The sequence below is a fragment of the Cucurbita moschata genome, unplaced genomic scaffold (assembly GCF_002738365.1).
Source record: "Cucurbita moschata cultivar Rifu unplaced genomic scaffold, Cmos_1.0 Cmo_Scf00107, whole genome shotgun sequence".
Taxonomy (NCBI): Eukaryota; Viridiplantae; Streptophyta; class Magnoliopsida; order Cucurbitales; family Cucurbitaceae; genus Cucurbita; species Cucurbita moschata.
In genome coordinates this window covers 292,272-301,876 of record NW_019268623.1, presented here as the reverse complement: position 1 = coordinate 301,876, position 9,605 = coordinate 292,272, and the positions used below count along the sequence as shown (strand labels likewise).

Here is a 9,605-nt window from a genome sequence, read left to right as displayed (position 1 = left end):
AAGGATTAAAGAATTCTTGACTCAACTTAAAGTATTGAACTTCTCATTAAACATTCAAACTATCAATATTTTTTTATAGATCGCCATAGGAGTTGAATATCAATAATGACTCTTTTTTTCCGGTTGTATAATATACTTTCAATAATTGAACTTTTTTTTAGACCGTTAGAGGTTCTCGTTCCTTATAATAGCTTCTTTCCTTTTTTTTCACCCTCGTTTAAGTTTATTTCCAACAAAACACCCCCATAAACTTAAATGCTCCTACCATTTGTCATGCCAATCATCTTCTTGTATTTGTCGAGAAGTACTTTCGGTAGCGGTTTTGTAAAGATGTCCGTAACTTGATCCTGACTTGCTACATGCAGCAATTCCACATTTCCTTCATTCACATGATGTCAGATAAAATGAAATCGAATGTAAATGTGTTTGCTTCTTTCATGGTTCACTGGATTCTTGGCCAACTCAATTACTGATTTGTTGTCAACTTGTATTACGGTTGCACCTCATTGCTTTAGCTCCATCTCACTCAACAAATTTCTAAGCCATATTGCGTGGCACACACACCAAGATCCTGCTACATACTCAGCTTCACACGTCGAGAGTGTCACGATCGGTTGTTTTTTTGAAAGTCAAGTAAAAGCTATGTTGTCCATGAAGAATACATAGCCCGATGTACTTTTCCGATCGTCTATGTCTCTGCACCAATCACTATCAAAGTAACCAACTAACTTGTAATCTTCTGTTCTTGAGTAGAATAACCCAAGTGATAATGTTCCTTAGACGTATCGTAGAACTCGCTTCAACGCCTTCCAATGTGAATAAATTGGCTCCTCCATGAACCGACTTATTATGCCAACACTTAATAAAAGATCTGGCCTTGTGCATGTAAGATATCGAAGGCTTCCCACCAGGCTTCAGTACATATTTGCATCTACTCATTCTCCTTCATCGTACTTTAAGAGCTTTGCACCTGATTCCATTGGTGTTGATACCGGGTTGCAATTTTCCATCTTGTACTTCTTCAAAATTTCGTTTGCATATTTCTCCTGTGATATAAAAATACCTGTTTCTTCTTATTTAACTTCCAAACGGAGGAAAAATTTCAACAAGGCCAAGTCTGTCATCTCAAATTCTCGCGTCATTGTGCTTTTGAATTCTTCTATCATTTCATCATTGTTGCCTGAGAAGATGAGGTCATCGACATAAAGAGCGACAAGTATCACATTACCTCCACTCTTCTTTATATAAAGTGAATGTTCGTGGGGATATTGCTTGTACCCATTCTCCTTGAAGTATGTGTCAATATGAGTATTCCATGCTCACGGTGCTTATTTCAACGCGTAAAGCGCCTTCTTCAATTTAAGTACCTTCTTCTCTTCTCAAATTTTCACATACCTAGGAGGTTGTTCAAGGTATACTTCTTCTTCAAGCACACCATTTAGGAATGCTGACTTGACATCTATTTGAAAGATCGGCCGTTTGAATTGGGCTACTTGGGAAATAATCAATCAGATTGTCTCCATTCTAGCGACGAGAGCAAACACTTCGTCATAGTCAATTCCCGCCTTTTGCTTGTATTCCTTTGCAACAAGTCGCACTTTGTACCGCTCAATCTCGCCTTGACCATTCATCTTTTTCTTGAATACCCACTTCACACCTATGGGTTGACTTCCTTCCGTTAATTCTATCACTTCCCATATGTTGTTGCGATGGATCGCTTTAATCTCCTCATCCATGGCAGTTTGCCACTTCGTGTCTCGCACAGCCTCTTCAAAGCTGATATTTTCAGCATCTTCCAAAAGACATACAAGGTGTACCTCATCTGTTGAGTCATACAAATCTCGCAAACTTCGCATTTTGGGTTGTCGTGGTTCATCTTCATCATCGAAAATTTCTGAGTCTGTTGGTGCACTTGTTGGTGCAGTGACTGATGATTCTCCAACTTCGATATTGACTTCCGTCGAATTGTTCCAGTTTCATTCGCTTGCTTCATTTACTCGCACATCGCGACTTACTATCACAATCTTGCTAATCAGATCAACTAGTTTGTATCCTTTTGTCTTCTCATCATATCCATCTGAAGCGCTTGATCGAGTGGTTCCTCCTTCTTTTTCTTGCGTTACTCATGTGCCTCTAGAGAACCTGCAAGCTCATCGACTGTGAACTTTGTCAGGTCCTGTGACTCTTCTATGGCACATATGACATTCTCGAAGTTGTTTATTAACGACCTCAAGATTTTCTCCACAACCCGCATCTCGGGTAATATTTCTGCATTTCGATTTAGCTAATTCACCACGGTCTGTACATGTGTAATATAGTCATATACATTTTCTGACTCCTTCATCTTCATGCTTTCCAACTCGCCACACAGAGTCTAGAGACGCACCTGCTTGACTCGGTCGGTTCCTTTGAAAAATTTTCTAGAGTGTCCCACGCTTCTTTTGAAGTAGTTTCCCTTGCAATCTTCTCAAAGCCCGACTCGTCAACAGCTCAGAATAGCATGCATAATGCTGCCTTATCCTTTGAACGTGCTTCCTTTAGCGCCTTGTTTTACGCTGCCGTATAACCCGTGGTATCAATCGGTTCTTCGAAACCTTCTTTGACCACCTCCCATGTGTCTTGCGAATCGAGAAGAGCTTTCATTTGGATGCTCCAATTCTTGTAGTTCATCTTCGTAAGTCGTGGTAGTGACATTTGTCCAATCATGTTCGCTATCGGCTCTGTTACCAATTTGTAGAAAATAAATTTGCTCTGATACCAATTTGTTGAAATTAAAAGCCGCTCCGATACCAACTTGTAGAAAATAGACGCTCGCTCTAAAACTAACTCGTTTATATAACTCTCACGAAACTTTGAAGGGGGGTGTCGATAGGGGAGAGACAAGGAGACAAAGAAAATCTTAAAAGCCTTTTTCTATTGCTTTGTGCTCTTTGCTCTTTGCACCTTGTGCTATGATATTACAATGAGAGGTAAAGCCTATTTATAAGTTTTCGTAACGCTAAATATTACCATAACTATTGCACGTTTTCTTCCCACGTTTTCTCAACCATAAACCCCTCCTTTCCTAAAATACATATGGCTTTTTTTTAATGAATTTAAAAACAAAAAATAATAACCGCTTCTTTCCTTTTTCTTTTTCTCTCTCATTTAAGTTTATTTCCAACAACATGAGTCTCAACTATTCTCTTCAAAAGAGTGGGCTGTACAGTCAATCGAGCTAGTTGTGCCCAAATATCTTCCACTGCTACTACTGCAATCTCAGTTCGCTTGAAGTTTGCCTGCACCTTGGGCTCCTTCGTGATTAATGTCGATGAATGAGCTGTCTCTGTGCTTAGGGCATCTGCAACTATGTTGGCCTTCCTGGGGTGGTACTGAATATCAATGTCATAATCTTTGACTAGTTCCAACCATTGTCGCTTGATGATGTTACTATAACACATGCGGAAGAAATTTCGATCTTAGGCACTCTAAGTACATCAATGATAGTAAATTAGCTATTATGTTCAAAAGCATTAAACCTCAATGAGTTTGAACTCGTGTCACTCTCACTCATGCAAATATAAAGATAATTCTGAATAAACATGAGTTCATAGTTAGCTCGGGATTAAGATCGAGTTACCTAGGTCATCGAATGAAAAAATTAGTCTTAATAGTAAACGACATTATAAAGTGAGACTCGTCATACATTAAACAAGTCGTCCAACCTATTCGATAGTAAGACCACTCACTTGGTTGGCCTTAGTCGGAATTCTCCCTAAATTCCATGGAATTATGTATACAACATTCCATTCCCTTGTCATGTTACATAGCATGGCTTACTTAAGCATTGTGTAAGCGTATCATAGTTTCCAAGTCACCAAATCCATGACATGCAAAGCTCTCAACACATTCATGGCATCTCAACTAACACCAATAGTAAGATTACTTATATCTCTGGCCTTGGTTGAAGTCACTCGCGATAGGTTAACTCTGACGCCTAACTACTCCCTATCAAACCAAATTATACACTTAGAGGTACGTTTCTATCATAACCTATTTTAGCAAAATGAAGTTACACTGACCTTAGATGGTTGAAACAAGGGCGGAAAAGACTGTAGAAGGATCAAAAACCTAGATTCGGTATATTATTTGTATACCAAGCTGCTAAGCAGAGTTCTCGAGAAGCCACACTGTCAAGATAAGCTGTAGAATACAACGAAGTTGCCGATGAAGCCAAAGTACAGAGCCAACAAGTCAAGAGGTTACTTGCGGCGCACAACTTCTAGACGCTGGGTACGCAACCTAGAGTCAGTGTCCAAACATAGGTTGCAAGGCATGGGCCGTACGTTGGCTGAAGCGAGCTCACTAGTACCCGAAGAACTTGACCCGTGATCTGCTGCCCTGTCTTCCTCACCCGAGAGTCCAAACGAACCCTACTCGTGGAACTCGACTACTATTCCTGATGGCACTATCGTCGTACGTTTGTCCTTGATGAGGCGTCTATCCCTCTTGTTATGAAGTACCCCGACATTGGTTCGCTCCTACCTAAGAAGTCACAAAGGTCCAAAGCCTTAGGACGTTATCGATTCCTCACCTCAATCTTTCTGCTTCTCTTTCACAGGTACAAAATGACTCAAAGGAAAAGAAAGCTACTTAGATACCTTAGGGTTTAATGTAGGAACTTAGGAAAATAGTACGTCCTATTAGTAACCTTCACCGTAAATCGTGAGATTTCCGGCATTTTCTTTGTTTTTTTCTTCGAAACTCGTATGGTTTCAAAAACTCTTCTCATCAACATCTGAAATGTAGTGCCAATAGTTACATCGTTCTTGAAGTCAAACATGATTATCCGGCCAAAACACCTCGCACGAAGCATGTCCAAGATTTCTACTAAAGTTGCACCAAATCATTGTTGTCTAGAAAAAAAAATCAACTTGAATTTTAAACTGTATTCGTAATGGTTATAAAAAAAAATAATAATAATCCAGTCGTTTGAAAAGGCCTAAGAATTTCGGTGCAGTGCCAGAATCCTCGCACCTTCTACCCACGTGCCCTCCCCAACACGAAGTATACACAAAATGAAGCCATGCCCCAGTCGTCCCTCACAACACATCCCTAGATTAAAGGAAATGCAAGTAATAGAGAAGATGAACGATTATTGTGGTTTTTCGATGAACACAAATCGGTGATTTCAATCGTTGAGTCCTATGGTTTCTAAGTAACCCAGTAGTTACAAACGAAAATAGTATGTGCTATTTGTAACCCACTATTAGTAACCTAGGGTTTAATATGGGGACTCAGGCAAACCGAACCGCAACCTCTTTTTTAAAATCGCCCTCAATCTCCCCTTGATATATAGATGATATTTCCATCTGTTGGAGAAGGAAGCATAGAGAAAAAGATCGACATAAAGAAATGTGAGTTATTAATGAAAATGAGATGGACGTACAAATAGAAAGAAACTTCCGATGATACTTGGAGCCACATCGGGAAACAGAATCCAATTGTACTCAAGTATAAGGAGAAGGCTTGCTAAGGCAAACCAAGTAACTAACCTTGCTATTGTTTCGGTTAAAAGTTGATGTTTGTATGATGACACGTGTAACGACCCAAAATTTTCTACTTAATTTAAGGTCGCTACTGTATACATATCATAAACATTGAATGCGGAATTACTTCATTTAAATCCCATAAAACGTAACCTTTATCTTAAAACACACCCATGAACTTATGTGTTTCGAAAACACCCTTAAAACAACACAACAAAAGGCTAAATAAAATAAATAAATGTTTAAATTAAAAACATCCTATTCTAGTCTAAGTCTAGAAAAATAAATATCACTACCCGATGCATGTGCTATACTATGGTCTCGAGTTGCGATGCCGTCGTTAGCCGTACAGGAATGCCTTGCCTTAACCTTAAAAATGTAGTAGCACATGGCTTAAGTATTCAGAGAAATACTCAGTAAGTAACGCCACTATTGGAGGTTAAATGCAAGAACATGCGAATGCAATGACGGGACCTAATCCATTTTCCTTTGGTACTGTCCTAACGAGTAATTTGGATGTGTACTATATATTCTACACACAGCCCATATGTGCGAGTATGGACTCACCACTCAGTTCGCACACTGCTGGGCAACCTTTCTTGTCAGGTGAGCATACTTTGGAAGCTCCTTAGGCCAGACACCCGTTAGAACTAGTAACTGTCACGACAACATTAGGTTAACCATAATGATCGTACCCCTGCCTGATCGTCGCAGCGTTATGATAAATGTGACTTTGTGGCGTAAGGATGTGTTGAGGAGAGATAATTATGGGAAGGAAAGCTATGATAAAAATGACATGATACGAAGAAAAATTGGAATAGGTTGCCTTACATGATAATGAAAAAAAATGTTGGGATTTCATGTATCATTGTGTGTTCATGCATCAGGGAATAGCCTTCTTTTATGATGGTACAGACGTGTACACTTCGAGGAAGAAAAATGACCATTATGTTTATCACAATGATACGACGGTCGCTACGCCTAACGAGTGTCCGACATCAACAACTTCAGAGAATGCTCGCCCGATCATGAAAAGGGCCCACGAGGTGTGCGAACCGACTGGTGGGTTCATATTCGCATGTGTGGACCATTTGTATAATAGTAAATACACATCCAATTAACTCGTTAAGTATGGCCACATAGGAATAGAGAATGATACGATAGGTCCTACACATGACTACATGTGTTTGTATCTAACCCCAATAGTGGAGTCACTTACTGAGTATATAGTCACTTACAATATTCTTGGTTGAACAGAAGCATTGGTGGTTGTATGGGTACAAATTAAGTTAAAAAGTCATGGAATTAGAGATTAAAAATTTGAACTTTCCACTCTTTTTTTTTTAACAAAAAATAATAATAATAAAAAGAACAACCAAGACTATATGAAGATGTATAAACCATTAAGAATGAAAGAATTCTTGACTTTTGAACTTAAAAAGTATTAAACTTCTAAACCAACTATAATTATTTTTTTTATAAATCGTCATAGAAGTTGAATATCGATAATCACTTTTTTTCGTGTGGTATATTATACTTTCAATGATTGAACCTTTTTTTTATTTAAAAAAACTATCGATTATATAAATTTAGATATATATATATAAAAGATGGTGTCCTTGAAAATTTGGCATCATGCAACACCCTTATTTAGGTAAATTATTGGACTTCTACTTGCAATAGACCGTTCTCCTTCCTTATAATTAAGAATAGTCACTTTCCAAGGAGACCAACACATAGAGGCAATTAAACAACAAATCACCTTCCTTATAATAGAAGATTGGAGAGTACAAGTGAAGACATTAAAAGTTGATGCAAAAGTAAACAACAAATCACATAGAGACAATTCATAGCATTCATTTTTTTATGTGTTTAGAATCTGTAATGACCTTAGATTCTTATTTAACCTAAAGTCACTATTGTATACATCTCATAAACATTTTATGGGAAAATACTATATTCAAAACTTTATCAAAAAAATTTGTGGTGGACTTACATGTTTTCTAGAAGGTCTTTAAAATAAAATACAAAAAATTGAAATAACATAAAGTAAAACCGCCCTAGACTAACCTATATGCTACAAAATTAAATGCATACTAACTTAAACTAATGTATAATCTACGAAATTAAAATTTTGCGAACTCCCCTATGCATGTGTCATGGTTTCCTGAGTTGCAATTCCACCGTCAGCCGTACAAGGGAGCCTTGCCTTTACCTGAAAAAATAAGAGTAGCACACGACTTGAGTATTTTGATAAATACTTAGTAAGTGGCACGCTATTTGGGTTAGATGCAAGCACATACAATCATGAGTGGGACCTTTCATATTAGTGTATGTTTCTCAGGCAACTATCCTAAGCCAGTTAATGTGATGTGTATATAATGTTCTACTCATGATCTACACGTACGAGTACAAACCCACCCATCGGTTCGCACACCTCTTGGGCCCCTTTCTTGTCATGCAAGCATTATCTTAGAGCTGTTAATGTTGGACACCTGTTAGAAATAGCGACCTTCATAGCATTTTAACAATTATAATGATCATTTCCTTGTCTTGTAGTGTACGCATTCGTACCATTGTAAAAGATGAAGGGGTATCCCCCGGTGCATGAACACACAATGATACATGAGGTCCCAACATTTTTTCTTTCATCATGCTGTACAACAAAACCTCTAGCATTTTTCTCTATATAATATGATTCTATCATAACTTTCTATGCATATATTGAGGTTGTGCATTATGTCAATTGATCACATTGCTTGTCAATCATATCATATCATATATCTCTTGATGTCAAACATATGTCATATCATAAACTTTCCATGTCTTTTAACGTATCATAACATCATATCACATCACAAAACAACATCATCATACAATATAGTCACAACATCATTGAAATAAAGCATAAATGATACGTGCAAGGACTACTAGGCACGTTTCATCATACATCAAACAAGTCGTCCAACGTAGCAGATAGTAAGACAACTTATTTGATTGGCCGTAGTCAACTTTTTTCTAAATTCGAGTATGTTTACTTTTCGTCCCTCAAAATTGCTCCAAGTATGATCGATTGTCGTTTCCTATTAGAACATCCATCTTGTTTCGTTAGTAACTTAAATTTCTTAACTCAATTTAACATAAGCCAGAAAAATAGAACCTTACACTGACCTCTCAAGACAACTCATCGAGTGTTGGATTGTTTTCATAATCAATTCTCACAAAAGAATGGTCTTGCAATTTTTCAGCTATAAAAGTCGATAGCAATGATGTCAAAGGGACCATGACACTGTCAGTATATTTCGCCAAGCTCAAAGCACTCTAGGATGAATTGGAAGCGCACCGCAGACCATTTACCTATAATGATTGTCAAATACATGTTGATCAATGGGAAGAAGATAAGTTGATACAACTACTCATGGAGATCAATGAGTCTTATAATAAGGTGACATCTATCATATTGATGATGACTTCATTACCTAATGTGTTACAAGCCTATTTATTACTTGTACAAGAAGAGATGCAACGTCAGGTAACTCTTGAATCTACTAAAAATTTCTCAATTGCAACAGTTGTGTCTATAGTCCGCAACAAAATGGAGTTGTAGAGCGTACATATCGTCATATCCTAAATGTAGCTAGGTCTCTTCTCTTTTAGTCACCGGTTTTACTTAATTTTTGGGGAGTGCATTTTAATGGTTGTTTGTCTTATAAATAGAACACCACCACCATTGTTATCTAACAAGACACCACGTTACAAACGACCACCTACATTTCATCATCTTAATGTTTTTGGCTATAAATTTTATGCAATTATAATACATCCTAAACAAAAATTTGAATCTCGAGAATTTCCTTGTGTTTTCATAGAATATCTTAGTGTTCACAAGGTTATAAGTTGGACGACATACCATTTAACAAATTGTTTATAAGTTGCGATGTTAAATTTGGTGAAGATGATTTTCCATTTTCATCAGCTTCACAAACTATAAGATTAGCTCATTCATCTCTCATTTTACCACTCCCTGATTCATCTTACTTAAACATCTATTTTCCTCCTATTTCGTCATCTCCTTCA

General features: G+C 37.5%; 1 long non-coding RNA gene across 1 annotated transcript in view; it reads right to left on the bottom strand.

The window, feature by feature from the left end:
* Positions 1 to 616: 616 nt before the first annotated feature.
* Positions 617 to 9,605, bottom strand: part of LOC111439796 — a 20,312-nt gene continuing 11,323 nt past the window's right edge. Inside the window, exon 3 of the long non-coding RNA XR_002709868.1 lies at positions 617 to 694. This is a non-coding gene — a long non-coding RNA (uncharacterized LOC111439796). The remainder of the gene's footprint in view (positions 695 to 9,605) is intronic.